Source organism: Centrocercus urophasianus, unplaced genomic scaffold, assembly GCF_019232065.1.
Source record: "Centrocercus urophasianus isolate 14NV4802_14NV808 unplaced genomic scaffold, USGS_Curo_1.0 seq_28, whole genome shotgun sequence".
NCBI classification, from domain to species: Eukaryota; Metazoa; Chordata; class Aves; order Galliformes; family Phasianidae; genus Centrocercus; species Centrocercus urophasianus.
The window spans coordinates 11,922,208-11,942,018 of NW_024884844.1; positions in this window are offsets into that span (position 1 = coordinate 11,922,208).

Sequence of the window (19,811 nt, forward strand, 5' to 3'; positions counted from 1 at the left end):
TATTGTATACTACAGGCTTTATGGTATCTTTGGGGACTTTGCCATTTTATCAGAGAAACTACTGGGTGGCCATGGCCATTCAATCTAGCAGGAATTTAGTCTAGTCCATAAATAATAAGAGACCAATGAAACAGAACTATTCCAGGAGTTATGTGAGGATTTACACAAACATAGATGTAACCTAGACATGGACAACATCCTATTAAAGTGCACGCATACACTGCCTATAGACATTCATTCTCAGGCACAGCACACATGGTAAGAGCTGTATGCTGCCTTTTACTACTCCATGGTTGGAACCAATACATCCACTGAAGAAAAGTCACGTACATGGGAAGTGTGTGTTTGTAAAAATCACACACTTGATGTTTTTCTCAATTCTCATCACATGTTTCATTCAATAGACTTATTAATCAACCATAAGAAATGACTTAAGATGTTGAAACAGTCATGGCCTTTGTTCTGTGTCAATTTTGTTGGCTTAGCTGACATATAGCTACAAGGCATGACGGATCAAAGTAATTAAAGTTCCAATCATTTACCTTTCTACATTCAGTGTCAAGACAGCTAGCCTTCACCCTATGTTCAGAGCATTTTCATATTGTTTTAACATGTTACAGCTGCACCATTTGCCTTGCTGTACTTAAGAATTTGACAGCATTTCCATTATAAAGTTTGTATATGAAGACTTGAGACTCCCTCTGGATTCAAACTTTGCACATAAACTCAGAGACCACAGGCAACCCAAGACCAAGCAGCTATTCTTTGTTTTTTACTTTTTCACTGTTCATTTACTTCAGGTTGATTCAGTCAGGTTTTGTCTATAAGAACAAAAATTTGTCAGCTCTGTTTCACTTAGTTTCAAAGTATGTTTTCTCTGTTCTGTGAACCTTACATGAAACCTACTTTGTTCCTGTCATGAAATATGGTAGGTAATTAGTCCTCTTATTTACTATTCCATCATACACATTGTTTCCAACTTGGAACAATGCCACATTGTTTACAACTGAGGGTATGAAAACATGTGGTCTAATGAAGAACTTTGGGGTACACAGTAGGGAGCGACTTCTGGGTATTTCAAGAATAAAAGGCTGCTGTGTATTTGAATCCAAGGACATATATAAACAGTAAGTTCTATTTTCCCCAGATTAGAGAAGAAAATACATTTTTATTAAGTCAAACATAATAAGAATCTTGGGAACAGTATTCACTAACAAAAACAAACAAACAAACAAACAAACAAACAAACAAAAACCAGCAAGCACATGTAAAAAAAACTGTAGAAAAGCAAAATAATTCACAATCAGCGAAAATGACTGTCTCCAGGAGTCTTTCCTTCTCTATACCTTCTCTTTAACCACAGCTCACCTGTTGCTTAAATAGGCTGGCTGGATCTCCCAGGCTGTGGGGTGGGAAATCATCTTCTACTTCTCATCAAGGTTTGCACAGGACCCCGTGCAACACCAACAAAAGGCATTTGGCAATTTTAGTTAAGGATCTTTTGCACGTTATCAGATACTATGGATTTATGGTCTCCTGTGTCCCTTTCTCCTTCCATTTATTTGTATTGCTTGTAGAAAACATTCCGAACAAAAAGGGAGGATAATTCAAATTGAATGTCATTTATAATGAATACCTCCACCAGTATTTTTATAAATAAAACAGAGAGCAATTATTATTTTTCTATGTATTTACAACCAACAGGCAATGCAGTGCACAATGTTAAAAATAAAATAAAATAAAACAAAACAATAGAAGGGCATCCCGTTCCTCAGAAGTTTAGGGCTGATAAATCATAAAACATCTGCTACTTTGTCAGTCATTACATCCCTGTCTTGTGTCAAACTCAGTCAACATGCTTTACTATTTACCTTGATTAGAGTAGTACCAAGCCCAAATTTCTGTCATTCCTCCCATTGTCATCTCACTTTTCTCCCTTCGATGACTTTTTAAAGTTCCCAAAGCATGAAACATTCACTTTGATGCTGCATCACATCCAGTTAGAAAGCTCTGGCATGTACTGTTATGTTTAAACCAACATGCAAATGTAATCAGGAATGACAAGTCGTCCCAATAATGTAGTCATTCAGCTTTGAGAAACTCAAACAGACAGATTATAAAAGAGAGATTCTCACAGCCACAGGTTTGTGCTTTTGGAAATGAGTCCCCGAGTCAAATTTGAAGGAAGTTTCACCTTTTAAAACATTCAGCCATGGATCTAAAGTTGACCACTGAAGCCTGGTGGAGAAGGCCCACCACCTGCAGGATATCACCATAGCTATAAAAGCTGAATACACCACTCTGAGGGTTCTCCTTCCCCATCTCCACAACACTGGCTAATAACAATCATACCCAAACATTCCCATCTATTGAACCAAAGAATAAAGCAGGAAAAAAAAAAGGTGAGATTATTCTCACCTCTTGTCCAGCTAATTCTCATTAATATTTACTAACAAGACAAGACTGTGTTAGAATCCTTTCTGAAACAGCCCTTCCACGTCCCACTCAATGACCAGGAAAAGCAGGAGACCTGCAGGTCAGGGTGAGAGGCCACTCTTGCCCAAAACCACTCAGCATGAATCACCCCAAAAGGGTTCCGTGCACATTGTTAAAGCAAATCCTGCTGCTGGAGATCGCTGTCTGCCCACAGCCATCTGGGCTAAGGACACTCAGTCCCAGCAGAGGGTTTACTGATGGTATTTCATGCCTTAAGCTGCACACACACACATGCACACACTTGTGTGGGCCTCGTGAATTAGTGTGACCCTCAGCGTTTTACTGGCAATATTGATTTTGGCTTTACAATACTCCTGTTATCCCTATTATAAAGACAAGGAAAAAGGCGCAGCTAAATGACTTATCAAGGCTGACAAAAAAGTGAGTGTCAGAGCTGAGAATAGAAAGCAGATCACCTGAGGTTTCACTTCTGGAAACGTTTCTCCTTTCCTCCTTCCTTTGAATCTTTGTTTAGCACTGGGGCAGGTCATTTGAAATCTGGGCAATATTCAGATAGGCTTGCTTTCCCAGAAGGAAATAAAGCTTTCCAGGCTCACTTTACAAAGGAAGCCAGCTTGCTTGGGCTGCTGAGCTTTTGCAGCTCTCACAGGACGCTGAAAAATCCAGCAATCAGACCTGTGCAGCCGGAACGCTTCCACAGGAGATGGCGATGCACAGAAACAGTGTATTATCTAAAAACAGCCTCGCACAATATGTTTCTATGGACATCAGAAACTAATCTTTGAAAGGGTCCCCGATGAGGGCCATGCTGGCCCGAGCTGCATTCTGAAAGTGTTCCAATTCCTCCTTTGTATCCGGTGTGTGTTTATGGGAGAAAGAATAAGTTCTCGTTTAGATTCTGCACGTGTATTTGCACTGCGACCTTCTTAGGTGTAACCTCATGGCTCTATCTGAAAACTGGTAATAAAACACAACTCACGATAAAGAACTGCTAGGTGATTTTACACAACTATAATTTCATGCTCTCAAAAGGCAGAATATGTAATTCCTTAAACCATGGATGGGAACACAGTGATTCTGGGCTGGATTTTTGTTTTCAAAGCCAGCGCCACGCGAATAAAGCCAACTCCAGCCAATGATACAAATAATGAGTTAAACAGGCACTCATTTTAGCTGATTTTGATATAGAGTGGAAACCAATGTGAAGTCTCACTGAAGTGAGGATGCTACACAAACACAGATGCAAACAGCTCCCTCAGCAGATGACAGAGATTTCAGTGTTTGTATATGATTTTACCTGTTAATCACTGCACAAGTCTTTCTCCAGAGTCTCCCAAATCTGCCATACTTTAACAATATCCAGTATATCCTATCCCTGTATGAAAGAAATACTCTTGAACTCTGTAATGAGCCATCAGCAGTGACGGGGCACCCTAGAAAATCTCATTTTTATGCAAACTTCTCTTCTTGTATTAATTTTTTGCACTCCAGAGCTGCTCAGAGCGTAACAGTACAGTAAACAGCCTTTGAATAAGGCTGGGGTCAAAGGCAAACAAAGTCAGAATACTGAACCCAAATATTTAGCATTGCTCAGTTCCCCATAACACCCTGTACAGAACAACCCTGGTGTATGGGAACTGCTGAATCACGACCTGAACCTCCGATCAATAATATGAGGCGAGCAAGGAGTCAGCCACAGGAGCAAAGGTGAAGGCAATTCACCTGTGCTGCACTCCTAGACCCATTCAAGAGCTGAGTACCAGCGGGAAAGAATCTCTTCTAGAGATCCCTCTTCTGAAGTTTTGCAGCAAGCCCAGGTAAGCGTTCTATCTGTTCTCTTTTTATTATTATAATTTGCTTTGCCAAACTCTCTTGTTTATTTCATAATTATAATGTCTTTATATTCACTGACTATACAGCTGAGCTTAGCAGTGCTTTGCCCAGCTGCAGGTTCAACTGCACTTATCCACCTAGACAAATAAAGACTTAAATGTAGAGACACTATATGTGTTTCCTACGCAGTAAAAATGTTCTGAGATGTCACAATAGTTATTTATGAAAATAACTATATAATTAGAAACTACACTTGTTTTCCTGGCCCTCTCTTAAAGGGCAATTGTATTTACGCTGAGAAACTATAGTATATACTCACACTGAACAGACTTCAGAAACTTCTAGCTGGCTTCTGAGCAATCCTTTGAGCAAGACTGAGAAGTAATCAGGTTTCCCAGTAAGTTGTAACAGAGATCTGCAAGAATTTGCTTTGGACATTAGCTGGAGGTGCAAACTGAAATCTTCTGGCAGAAAATATAAAATAGAAATCTTCATTGAAAAACTCATTGCCACCTGATCATAACTCTAATTAGCTAACTCAGCTGTAATACACAAATTAAAAGTCTAGATTAGAACTTCATTTTAAACTGAATTTCTAAATACTTACTGGTCAGGTTTGGAACTTTTTAGAACATAGACAACATTCACATCCCAAAACAGAGAGCACACATTCAGATGTTGTCAGCGTGTAATTAAAATGAGAAGACACAGTTATTTCAGAAAGGATGCTAACACAGACATATCCAGAGATATTTCCCCCCACTGCAGAAAGCACAGTGATGTCCATCTTCAAGCCCTTAGGTCTTGATTATTTACAACAACTAAAAGATCTGAACAATCAGCTTCACGTTCCTTGCCCATAGAGAAAGGCAAGGCACAATGGGAAAGCTGCAATGCACACAATATTTCTACCCGCTAAAGAGTGTCAATGAGTATTTAAAGCCTAAAAACACTTAACAAGAAGGTGGAGGTGCAGCAAGGTAGCAAGATATGAGCCATCTGGATCTCCCCACAGGTACTTAGAGATTGCCCACATGTCGTGCACCTGCAGGGAAGGAAACAGTTGTCTGCATTTCTGAACTGACAGCAATATTGCATCCCAGCAGGTACAGGAGGCTATGTGGTGCCATTTAAACTAGAGGCATACTTTGTAACTACATCAGCATTTTGCTTTTCTACCACAAACATTTATTTCAGCTGACAACAGCCTCCCAGTCCAGATTTGTAGGAATGCAATATATTAGAAAATCATTTCAGAATTCAAATTTGGGCTTCAGTTCAGCAACTAACACCAACCTAGCACATCCCTTAAACATCTCTAGCACATTCACTGTTCTGAGAAGTACTTGCTGTAACTAGAAACCCTGAGGCAACAGAATAACCGTGTCTGGATAATTCCAAGTTTACAGATAGCTCCCCATGGAGTGCAGATACTGCAGTTAACAGAAACGTTTGCGTGTTCTGCCAGATTACACCTACACCATGCCAACAGTGGACAGACCCCCCCAGCACCACTTCTATCTGCATGGCATCTGTAAGTGCAATTGCTGGGCACAACGTTTCTATTTACATCCATGTAAATACCTCTCTTCAAAAACAAATCTGGTATTTACTACCCTTCCTTCACCTAGAACCTCTTCTCACACTGACAATGCCAAAAGGGATCTGCTGGTTCATCAAGTCCATCATGGTGCTATATTTGGGTTTATAATTGCTTTCCTAATGCAGTCCTGTTCTACCTTTACCCATTTAAACAAACTAATAAACATTTTGGCACTCTAGAATATAAACTTGTACATTTTCCTCAAGAGGACTGGAAACAGAATTGCAAGGGTGGTTTAAGTGAATTGAAGTTGATTACATTGAACAGTTTTTCACACAAATGGGAATTTACCTAGATCTAACTAATTCCATCATTTGCTCATTTTTCAAGACTAAGTTCATCTAATTCACCCAAAACTTGCCAACAGAAAGCGGGTGAAAGAAAAAACCAACTAGCCCTAAATCTTATGGGAAATTTGCTTAGCTTCCGAAAACGTTTCCTTTAACATCTTCGATTTCCTTCATCGACACTGGTAAAAACTAATTGTAAAAATGTTTTCTTGATGCATCAGCTTCTCAACCACAACAACTTCTAAAAACTCTGCTTGTCACCTGAAGGGTTACCTTCATCTCTTTTAGGATATTTGATTGAAATTAATTACTGAGATGAAAACTTCTTAGATGCATTCATAAGGGTATGAATGATATTGTTTAAAAGGGCTCATTTTAACCTAAAGGGAGCTTATAAACAGGAGGGAAGTCAACTCTTTGAATGGGTAGATAATAGCAGGACAAGGAGAAATCGTTTGAAGCTGAAGGAGGGAAGATTTAAGTTGGATATCAGGGGAAGTTCTTTACTATGAGAGTGGTGAGGTGCTGGAACAGCTGCCCAGAGAGGCTGTGGATGCCCCGTCCATCTCTGGAAGTGTTCAAGGCCAGGTTGGATGGGGCTCTGGGCAGCCTGGGCTGCTATGAAATGTGGAGGTTGGTGGCCCTGCATGTGGAGGGGGAGGGTTGGAGATTCATCATCCTTGAGATCCCTTCCGATCCAAGACTTATGATGATTTTGTGATTTCTAGAGGAAATATTTTGCTCTGTAAATGTTTATATGCTATAGACCTCCCTGAAATGCAGGTCTGCTCCCTAAAGGGACTACTGAATACCCAACCTTTCAACTCTACTCCTTCGAAAGGAGTCTTGTCGTTCAAATGCACCAAGAGAAGGCCTCTGGACAAAAGGCCAATTACATCATAAGTTTTAAACAACCTAAAGTCAAAACACCAATATCTACTAAAGATAAATAGTGTAACATGATCCTAAATTTCAGACACATCTTCTGTTCACAATTTTCATCAAAATATAAACTTTAAATATATATGTCAACTGGGAAATATAGCCATTTTTCTTAAAAAATTGGTTTTTCTGAAGTCTTTCCCCAGGCTTTTCTGAAGTCTTTTTATCAAGCCCAAATCATTTCTGTAACAAACACAAAGTTCTTTTTTTTTTTTTTTTCTTTCAATTTAGAATGACAACTTGTTCAAAATATTATTCAAATGTATGTAGAAAAAAGCTTTCAAAAAAACTCTCCCATCATAAATGAGAACAGTCATTTTGAGTGGAATGACATATTTCATTTGCCCTAAAATTATCGTTTACTTTTGCATCTCCAAAATACTCATTCTAAATGGGCGTAAAATGAACATTATAAAAGCCTCCTTTTCATTCTCAGAAAACAATCCCTGGTGAACGTGGAGGCTTACATTCTGCTTTTTGATGCATGGCATTGCAGAGCCTTCTTGCAGCCTCAAGAAAACTTCTAGGATTAATGTGCAAGAATTCCAACTGCAATAAGAACTGAAGACTGACTCTGAATCAGTGGATAACTTCATTATGTCCTATTGTACTTCTGTGATCTATGGAAAAATTATTTTATCACAACTAAGAACTCTAGGAAGTTGGCATAAGAGGTGAAAAAGACGGTACCAATGGTATGGTACAGTATGGATCAGGGGGTATGGTAAAGATCACTGCAAAATTGGAAAACTCTGCTCTGAAATATTAGTATGAAGTAGGGTTATGTGGAAGAAGATATCGCAAAGAAACTTCTGAAGCATTTTCTTTAAAAAGCACCAGGAACAAAGGAAGAGCGAAAGAAGTTTCAGTTCTAATGTCCTTTGAAGTGTTCAGTCATAAACCCTAAATTCATGCAACTGCTGTTTCAGCAGCAAAGAGAATGGATTCACATTATCAAACGTTATCAAATGCATCTTCATGTTTTGGCTCAGAAATTATTGTGCTTTTCTGTTCTCAGCCTTTGCGTTTGAAGGTCTTCATGTTTATGGATGTGCCATTAACTAAGGAAGCCAAGGGTACCTATGTTATTGCCATACCTGATTGATAGGTAAAAAATATTGTGGTTGGTTTGTCACAAGATCATAACATAGGATCCCATTTTGCAAGGAAAAAAATAAAATAAAATATATTTATATTCTTACTTGCTTTCAAGTAAAAAGAAAATCAGAAGTTTTTCCCCCAGAGGGTGGTGAGGCACTGGAACAGGTTGCCCAAGGAGGTTGTGGATGCCTCATCCCTGGAGGCATTCAGTGGGCTGGATGTGGCTCTGGGCATCCTGGTCTGCTGGTTGGAGACTCAGCACGTAGCAGGGGGGTTGAAACTGGATGATCATTGTGGTCCTTTTCAACTCAATCCATTCTGTGATTCTATGATTCTATAAGTTTCTGAAGCAATTCTGAACGTTACATAGGTGAAATAGGAAGAAGCTACACAGGAAAATGGGTTGATGCTGAAGTGGAAAAGGGGAAAAAACAATAACACATCAAGAAACCTACAGAATTTTTTCTGAAGAACACCAAGTAGCTTTTCCAGAGAACTGGCTGATTGCATGATGCCAATCACTGCAGCAAAAAAAAGACTTTTCAACAGTCCCAGAAACGTCACTGCCTTGCTAAGCAACCTCATGAAAAAGCACAGTCTCCATGTTACAGGTTAGTTATCTCATGCAGATATCGTTACATACAGCGAGGTGCTCAGAAATGAGAAATTTCCCTAGTTTTCAGGACATTACTGCTATGTATTTTCTAATTCTTGATGATATTACATAAATATATTTATATATAATGGGATGAATCAAACTAGCACAAAAGCAAGTTCAGTGCTTAAAGACTTTAAATATGATGTATATAGGATGCATATTCTAAATGATAAAAGATCTTCATTTGGACTTGAAAGACTTCAAGCGTTTCAGATGGAAAAGGAAGGTATTAGCAGAAGATGATCATTGCAGCTTCAAGCACAATCATTTTCAACTGAAGTTCTATACAAAGACTTGAATATTTTCCATCAATTAATTGAACTAAAATATATCTTCATAATTCTATATGATCAAAAAAAAAAAAAAAGTCTCCAAGGAATCATTCTTTCCATAATTTTGGGTGTGAGAAGAAGAAATGGAAGACCAATGCCATCTCCTCCTAATTCCCACTGATGAAAATCACACAGATTTCCATTTCCAGAACTACTTCAAAAAACTGAGCCAGGATTTTTAATTTCTTTTTTCCTAACTTTTTTAAGTTGGGAAATTCTTCACATTTCTTTCCCAGAGAAAATCTCAAGTCTTCATAAAACAGAAGTTATGAACTAAAAGCCTTTACTCAAAAAGTTTGATTAACAAATGTCCTTGTTAAAACCATGTGACTAACTCCCATTATAATGGCAGCCAGTTTCGGCACTCAATCATTTCCCATAGAGCACTCTCCCCACCTGAAATGCATAACTCACAAAGCCAGGAGCAGAGAGGAATTAGTCTGGTGACACAGTGAGGACCTATCATTCCAAACTACTCCTTCATGTGACATATCCAGCAAGGGGACACTCACAGAAGGTTTCTCTCACATGAACTGGAGAGACCCACAGGTGTGATACTTTGTTCATCTCTGACATCCACGCAATGACAAAGAGTGCAGCTTGGCTGCATGTGTCTTCATGTAATTGCACATCAATAAGCACTGTAGATGACAAACAGAAGAACGCTGCTGAAATATACTGTGGTTGGCAGCTGTGGTTGAGGAAAGCTTTTGGCATATACGAGCAAGAGAAGTTTGCATGAAGGCAGATGACTTACTGAAGAGTTGCTTGCTTTCTGACTTTGACAAGCATTTTCTTTCTGTGCTGACAATGGACCTCAGCTAAAAACACTGTTATGCTGAGATTGATGGTCGCAATTCACATTTCAAGTGCTGCCTATTTAATTCACAATCAACAAATGCATGAGGATGAGGAAAATTTAATGGCATGGACAGTTTTATCAGAACTCGATGGAAGCAAATCTCTGCCGCAATATTTGTCGAGCTTGGAAACACCAACTAAAACATAGAGCAGTCAGCCCAGAACAGTGGGACAATGTGGTGATGAGATAGCAGTTGCCATCTTCTGATGGGTATGAAAGCCAACAAAGATCTCTGGAAAGGCACTGACTGCTGTGCTGAGGGGACAGTTTGATGAAATTTGGCAAAGGAGAAGCTGCTGCACAATCCCATGCAGTTTGGTCACCTGAAAATATCTCCAAGGTCCATTTTGGTAAGCAACAGGTTCACTTACAGCCTCCAAACCTGCACAGGTACCACAAGGGAGATCTGTTTGAGAAGAGATTCAGAAGGGCTGGTGCACAAAACCCAGTTAGTGAAGAGCAATGCGAGTGAGCCAAGCTGCATGTTCCATGGTCTGTTGGACCTCCAAAGCTGCTCTGAGGTCTTGGTCTGCTCTAAGCAGTGCTGTGGGGGTTCCCTTGGGCAATGTCCAACTAACCGCGGTTATTAAGGATTCAGTGTAAGCTCCTCCGAGCGTAGACTTGTGAGCACTGACATCCTGGCCAAATACCAACTTGGATAATTATTTTGCCTACCTAAATGTCCCCGTTTTCATTCGAATAAGGTATTTTTCATTTCCAAAGCTGTTATACAGTGCTGTTGAGCGCTGTTAAACAGCTGTAATATTTCACCCCAGAGATGGCTGCATTTCACTTGTGGGTGATGCGATCCAAAGAGTTTGAATATCAGTTTAATCACTTTGGCATCCTTCAGGAACAAAGTCACTATTTAAATGTAAGATTATTGTAGAGAATAAAATTGTCAATAAATGTAGTAATGTCTATCTTTAACTATAAGCAATTACAGAGCTAATCTCCAGCTCTCAAAAAATAACACCAGATGGTATTTTTTAGAAAAAGTCAAATGTAGAATTATTATTATTATTATTATTTTTTTTGCATTTTTCAGTACATCATGACGGCAAATAATATTATATGAATCCTGCAAGTACAAGAAAAATCTGCAAGTATAACATTCTCCTCTTCCAGAGAACATCCTGTGAATTCATAAATATTTACATTTTGCAAGTTATAATTATGTAGCACTGGAGGAAAAAAAAAAAAAAAAAAAAAAAAAAAAAAAAAGTGACTGTATATACAAATATATAAAAGAACATTCATAAATTAAAAATGTGCATTGTTCTGAAAATGATACCTACTGTGTTTTCATGTCTTTATGCTGAACCATAGGATAGATTCCTACCTCTCTCTCAGTAGTGTAAAAATTATAGTTGTAGGTTTGAATGACTATTGATTTCTTAGTATAGTTTTTATTAATAGCTGTGAGTTCTTACGTATGAACTTTGCTTGATAAGTATTTGCTGAAGTAGAAAGAAAGGTTGGTATTACTGCAGGGATAATCCTCCTTCACAAACTAACAAACAGTTACAGATGCATGCTAAATATATATAATTTGGTGGGGGGAGAACAACACAAAAACAAAGCAAAAATGAAATGTAAAACCTAAGTTGGTACAGTCAAATGCTGTCTTGTTATTGACTTCTTTTTGAGCTGAATATTTTATATGAGGCAATTTCAGCAGTAATGAATCTATACTGCTTAAAGTTAAGATTTCTTTTGCATGAGTCTTACTTTGCAGCAGAACCACAGAAACTGTTCACTGAAGACTGTATTTATTGAAGGAATTTTAACATTGTGATTCATGAATAATCCATGAACAGATGCTGATCTTTTATTTTATTTTATTTTATTTTTTTTTTCACAAACTGAGGTGTTATCTGAAATTGCTTCAATACTTTATCCAAAGACGTTTGAACCTCTGGATTGTTGGTACTTTTTTGGTCTTTGTTTGATTAGTCTTCAACCAGTCGTAAGGTAGATGGATAGATTATCTCTTCACAAAATAAATCCTTTTCAATGTAAAAAATGGATGATCCGGGTGTATTACTCATGGCACAATTTTTTATTTTTTATTTTTTTTATAATGGATTCATGAATTAAGACAAAATTATTTAATACAAAAAATTATTTTGTCTTTTTTGTGTGTGTAAATTCATAATATACTTATTGCTAAGTGGTCATTTTCTCTGAATGCTCTTTTGAAATCTGTGCATAGCTGTTCATGACAAACAGAAAAGGATTTATGAATATGAAAGTGACTTTGATATCTTAATTAATAATTATAAAATCATTTTTTAGACTCTTTTAAGTATACTTTCATACTGCTGAGATAAAAACAAAACCACAGTGACAGTGCCTTTCCCTTGCAGAAAAACTTCCATGTTCCTTTTTTTCCAGGACTGCTTTTCTCTTTTCCCATGCTTCTACCAAAACAAATAAACAAACAAAAACAACAAAAACAACCAGGCATTCCTCACTCTTGCTTTCTGTTTTGAAGTGCGTCAAATTTGCACCTATGCTGTCTAGCTTATTGTATGAGAAGCCTACAAATACAGCAAGTGACTTCCTACAACAGTTTTTACCTTGTGCAATATTATATCAATCAACTTCAGCTCTCCCAAGAGGGAAAAATGTCACCACAACTGCTTGACATGGTTAGGTTTCTACGTCACTGAAAGCAGCTGGTTCTAAAGCATTTTGGTGTTCCTTTCCATAACATGAATCCTTTCCTCTTATCCTTGAGTTAGATCCCTCCAATCGATGTTCTTTCCCATCTGACAGAAATAGAGAACAGATTCCAAGTCCTGAAGGCAAGGCAGGGTAATTTGGAGCTGCAGCCTCCAGGTTGACCTGGCCATCTGCAGAAGATTTAATGGTTGTCTAACAAGGAAGTTTATTTCTGAATTTGGGAAAGTCTTTGAATATATTCATTACTTTTCAGAGCTGCAAGGAGCCTGGCTTGTACTGTTGAGCACTAGCAGAACAGTCCTTTCCAGACAGGGATGAAAACTTTCACTTCAGATTTTAAATAAGTTAAACATTTTTGTATGCACTTGCAAAAGACATTACGGATTTTCTTTTTTGTTTGTTTGTTTGTTATTGTTTTGTTTTGTTTGATTGTTTGGGGTTTTTTTTTGTTTTTTTTTTTTTGTAGCAGTGGGGCAGCATATTAACTGTATGATTTTTATTCCTGAATTTTTTTCCCCTTGCAGCATCTTCACGGAAGCTTGTAGCTGATTCATTAGCTCAGGTATGTTTATATGTTACCACATATTTCAATGTCTTAAATGTACTAATCCTCCTCTAGTTGACAGCACTTATGTTGCAATGACCTGCAGTCATCTGATCAACTTTCAGAATACTTACTAGCTATAATCAAATATATTCTCATCTCTTATTTGAACAAATCAAACAGAAATTGAATACATTTTTTTATGAACACTAGCAATATGTTCTCTTCTCTGATAATTTTGACATTAAAATTCCATTTTAATAATCCCATCCTTCAGGCTTTGCAGACTCTTAAGGTATTAAAGCAAAAATTATCCTAAGCAGTTAGATTATAATGTATTTAAAGATTAGACATTTCATGTTGAATATTAACTGCTCCACTTCCCAGGGAAAAAAAAAAAAAAAAAAAAAAAAAAAGATGCAGGTTTTTTTTCTTTTATAATTTATACATTTCTTGATAGGTTAACTATACAGACTTCAAACCTTTTATAAAAGACACTATAAAATGCACCTATACTCCTGCATTATATTAAAAAGTACATCTGAAGATAAGAGGAAAGACTTTTCCTTAGGTTACTACCATACTTTGATGCTTATGAAGAACACAAAATGGCTGTTCAATCTCAACACATTCTAGCAGACGTCTAAGCTGAGGTAAGATTGCAAGTATTTTACAAACCAAAAACTTCTACTGACCTTTCATTGAGCTGGGATTTATATAAGACTTTGGATTTCATCGTGATGAAGAGGTACAACCACTATTTCATCATTTGATAAAAAGCAGCTATACTAAAAATGTAACTTTTAGCCAAACTCATTTGCATTTTAGCTAGCTCACAACAATCAACAATAAAAATATTATTTGTGTGGGGAAGTATTCTATACTTAAAATTAAGCAGCAGGAAGAATACGTCACATAGCCAGAGTAGTTACAATGCAAATTATAACAGGATAGCAGGAGACCAAAGACTGACATGACAAATGGAAACCATAGGAATAAAAACAGTATTTAGCAATGATGTGTTTTTGATGCCTGAAATAAAAACTGGAGTGAAACGTCACTGAGAATGTAATAATTTGCTTAAAAGTGGAGAAGTTGTGCAGAGATAAGTGGTAAAATAGGTATCTGATGTCAAAGATTTCCTCGCTGCTTACTCTTACCTCTCTCAGCTGCCATGCCCCATCTCTACACATCTGCTCATTCCCTCTGAACGAGCTCCTGCTCCTCTGGGCAGCAAGGAGAAGCAAATACAGCAAGACCTGCAGCCCTGCTTTTTTGTTCTGATTTAAGATGGCAAAACTAGCTTTGGTCTTAAGCCCACCTTGTTGCTTATATTCAACCTGCTTATTTATTATTTCTTTAATGCATGAATAGCAAGGAATGTTCTAATACAAATAACCATCCAGAAACAGCTCGCCAAACTTGTTACCAACATGGACACAGCCCTGCTGCCAACCAATCTAATCTACGTCACAATAAGCACTGGAAGTGCCAAACAAAAGTGATAGAATCATAGAATCACAAGGTTTGAAAGAACCTACAAGATCATCCAGTTCACCTAGGAAGTGACTGTAGCGTAAGTCATAGAATCATAGACCATCCCAAGTTGGAAGGGACTTACAAGGATCCCTGAGTTCACTTCCTGTCCAACTTTAAGCTTACTCAGTCTTACTTTGCAATACTTTCTCTGTGCAGACAAACATTCACACACACAGACCAAAAAAAGTCTGCCTTTTTGGAGGTTCAACTTGTGAACATGCATCTTGCTGTGTACATCAGAAGGCTCCAGCTCTCTCCTGCTTGCTCTCCCAGCAGCACTGATACCCACTGACCCACTTGCAGGACCACTGTCCAAGGCAACCATCACAGGGTGTTTCTTCTCTTCTTGTATAAATAGCAAGGAGGAAAGAGATTTCTCTTCATTGGTGGGTAAACAACATCAGAAACAGCCTGGCTTTGTTTCCACTCGGCATGACACCATAAATACACACCCTTTCCTGGACCATTACTTGCTCATTTTTTAAACAATGTGCTTATGCTATTAGAAGTGTATTTTGGGTTATTTCTGCAGAACATTTAGCGTATTTTCTTTGTCCTTTTGCCTTGCCCTTCAATTTTGACCATGATGGATCTAAGCATATTTAGGACATTAAGGGCAAACTAAATTGTTGTTTATACTGTTAAATGTAAAAAGCATAATGGTAGGGTAGGGTCTGTATTCTAGAAAATAAGTACACTTGTCTGATTTTTATTACAGATCTTCTCCACTGATGTGTACTGAGCAAATTGTGGGGTCTCCGCTGAAAATGCAATATGAAAGTTTAATACAAATCCCTGTAGGATATGCCAACCTGTGCAAATGCTCAACAACTCAAAACAAAAGGAAAAATACTTCTACTCTGGGAGAGACTGCATGAATGCATAAACAGATCCAGTGTAATCATGGATTTTGTAGACACAGGTAGCCGATGGACATGAGATTTCTCCTCAATCAACTACCACAGATAGTAACTGGCATCATCTGCCCTTGTCATATAGTCAGATTCTGGGCCAGACACTGAGGTATGGGCTCAAATATCTGTATGTGATGCAGATCATAGAGAAATGCCTGCAAAATCCAGAGACAACAGTCTATGAGGGCTTTTTCTAAGATGCACAGTCTGAGGGTCTGTACAAGGACTGACAATCCATCCCTAGCTTTCAGAACATACATACACAGCTTTACATGCCCAGATGTTTTCTGATTAATAATGAGGTCAGCCATCACGTCAAAAATATGGCCTTGTAGTTCTCCGACCCTTGGAAAGATGCTGAGTGTTTAAGGGGGATGAAAATATTAAATACAACATACATATAAAGTGCAATAAATCACATGCATTTGTTTAGAAGAGAAGCGCAGCAATTCTATATCCCACAATTATGTTTTCTGACATAAAACTGCTGTGTATCTGACTGCTGTATCTGACCCAGCCCTCTGATTTCACCCCTTCTTGCTTTTGATGATGATCCTTAAGAAAATATCCTTCTTTTATTGTTCTTTGCTCTCTCCAAGGTCAAAATCATCAAATGATAAGCAAATTTGATGATCAGTCATCACAGATGACTGAAACTCCCAACTCCAAACAAACCCAAGGGACAGACACTGCTGCATCACTCCAACCAGCCTTGCTTCTCCCTTGCAAAGCTCGTACCACTGCCATAATGACCACTCTGTTCCACTGCTTTTACTTTTACAGCTTGGCATTCAACCATAGATTGAGATGTCTGAAGCCCAGCACCAAACTGCTGAGCACCTCTCCTACTACCTAAATGTTTCACGACCTCATAAGACCCCAGCAAGGACCCCATAAGACCCAAGGGCTGGTCCTACAGCATTGCACTCTGGCCCCCACCCATGGAAACACCATTTGGGGACCATGGAGGAAACACAGTTCTTTTTCCAGGCTCGTGCAGCACCACCTATAGACAAAACACATCACATTGCTCTGGAGTATTTTGGAAATGGAAAATATTGCTACCTTTGTCATCCTTTGAATCTTGAAAATGTGAAGTGCATAAGGCAGCGACGGATGCCTCCCCACTGTAGGACATTGCAAAATGAATTGTGCCCTGAGAGATGCAAGGTATCCCATTCTCCTTAGCACTGAACCTAAAGATGTCAATTTGCATCATACTGAGAAGTCAAAATGCGAGTACAAGAAGGAAAACACAAAAGGAAGGAAAGTCAGTTTACACATAGTTACAATATCTATTTCACAGGATGCGTTTCCTATTGGATTTCAGGAAAAAAAGAACCAAGCACATACTTCTGAGACAGAAATACAGTCCTCTAATCCAGACACTTGTTGCAGAATTTAGATGTTAGTTGATATAGAGCTAATATAAACGAATGCTCTTTGAATTAAAATATTCCTGATAAACTTTCCTTATTCTGGCTGTTCTCCTAATTTAATTAATTTTAGAACTTTGGATGAGTTCAAACTTATAACATTTGGGATTTTAAATTCAGGATTTTATGTCACATTTTATGCCAGTTAGTGATAATGACATATCTTGAACTTCAAAGGTGTCTAACCAATTAAGGATTCTCTGCAAGAGAAAATTTAGAGGGGAAAAAAAAAAAAAAAAAGAAAGAAAAATTGTATGGAAGAGTTTTCTACAAATGCTGAATATTAAGCATAGTTTGAGAGTATTTGTATAGTATTACAAGAACAGTTTTCTTTTAAATTCTGGTTAATTTGAATTTTCAGGAGAGGGAACAACAGCAGTCCTTTGAGTTTGCACTCCAGCCAGTCCTTTGTATGTACAGACCCATAACGCCATGATTTCATGCTACATATGCTGCTTGTTATATATCCTAAAAATTCAATTTTCTTATCCCAGAAGGAAAGAGCTGTAAGAGGCGAAGCCATCATTTGATCGTAAAGCGTTGTCAGTGTGAAGGAAACTGCTTTTGAGCCCTCTGCCACCGCCCTTATTGGTGGGAATCATGCAAACCACACCAAGCAGCTCTGAACCCCAAGTTCAACTGCCTTACAGTTGAGCTACACTCATCGTGTACATGGAGGGAAGGAGAAACACCATTTGATATATGTGTCTATGAACACTTATCCCTGACAAGGCCGAGCAAAGTACAAAAGTAGCGTTCCACCTAACGTGCTGGGATATATGAGTCTTCGAAATGGTGATCTCTATCTCAAAAACCATTTAACCAGCCTATGATAGGGCAGTTACTGTGGTTATAAGGCTTTCCTTCCTAGAATGATGGAGAGCAGTAAAATGCCTTATAAAACAACACAGAAGTTATTGCTTACCAGATTCTGACTCTAGTAAATTTATCGTGCCGTATCTTACACAAGTTCTTCATTCTCTTCTCCTTTTCCACGTGTGTAATGAGTTCCACAAAACAGATAGCATTGCTTCCTTTTCATTAATAAGAGCCCTAGATTTTGAGGGGTGCATTTGAAGGATGGCATCCAACTTCTAAGCGTTTTATTGTTGGAAGCTCATCGGTAAACGGCACCATTCTACAGATTTTCTTTTGTTTTGCTTTTTTCCTTCCATGAAATGTTACTCCTTTATCTTTAGAAACATTTTTCCAGTCTTGCCCCACTTGACAAGTTGTCTACAATAAAAAGATTTTTATCTTAGACAAAACCCTGGTAGAATGGCAATGCTCTGATTAAAATTACTCATAGAAAGTAACTCCATCAAATGCATGAGAAATGACCACTAAATGCTGGCCATGGACCAACTCAGTGACGCAAAGCCACTTTAAAACACTCCTATGTCCTCGCTTCCTTCTCCTCCAGAGATCCACTGGGGTGACAGCCTGCCCTCCCTACCTAAGATTGGATATATTGATCCAGAAACTGCTCTTATCAACTACAGTTGCATTTGAGACTTTCTGGGCATGTTATTACTTCTGAGAATTGCACATTTGTCTCTCAGGCACTGTGTCCAGAACCCTTTGGCACTCAGGGCAAACTCAGTGACCCCAAATGTCTGAAGCAAATATCAGAACATGATCTATAATTAACAGAAATGAATTTTTAGCCACTTAAATACCCAGAGTATTTACACTGACTCTGGAACTAAAAGCAAGATTGTGACATATACCTCCCAGAACTGTTAATAATTTTGCACGTAAGTGCAAGGGTAAACTTTAACTCTGTCTGTATTGGTCCAGATTGAAATACTGATAAAGAATGGATTGCTTAGCTACTCCTTTTGCAAATACCAAAATATTAAACACAGAGAATATTTAAGAAGAATGCTTTGCTTTTGAAAACAAATGCTATGATGCATTTGTAACACACGAGCCCTTTGGAATCTATAGGTTACGTGTTTAACTCAGATGCGAAAAGCTGAGATACTGCAGTGTTTGTACTGAACTCAGCGATGCTGATAATATGGGTTAAGTTAAGCGGCCGTCTAAGTCTTAGTGGGATCAGGATCCTGCCTGCAAGTGTTATCGCAAGCACTTCTGAGCAGTTCTTTTGACTTCAGGGGTAAGTCTGATTCACGATAATGGCAGCAAACATTTGCTTTAGGAAGATAAGACTATGATCATAATTCCAGTCTTGCCAGCACCATTGCAAATGGGCTTGTGAACTACAGTTGCTCACACCATGCTGATGGGTGGACCCAACGAGGACACACACACCTGCTTTGCCAATGGAGAACCTGACCTGCTGCTGCATTTACTGTGGATTGACACCGCAGCAAGGAGAACGTGGATCTCCAACATTTTAAAGATAGAAAATCACTGCACAAAGACTGACATGTATGCTAAACAGAGGGGAATGTGCTTTAACTTGCATCCCACGTGCCGACTCTTTCGTTAAAATAAACAAAGCGTGCTCAAAACGAGCTGTTACACATTGGCAGACCCTGTGTTCAAGCTGTATGGACGAGCTTTGTGCATGCCCTGCAACATTTCCATACGCCCTTATTTACACCTCTCTCTAGGCATCGTTTTGACCAGAGTTAAATAATCTG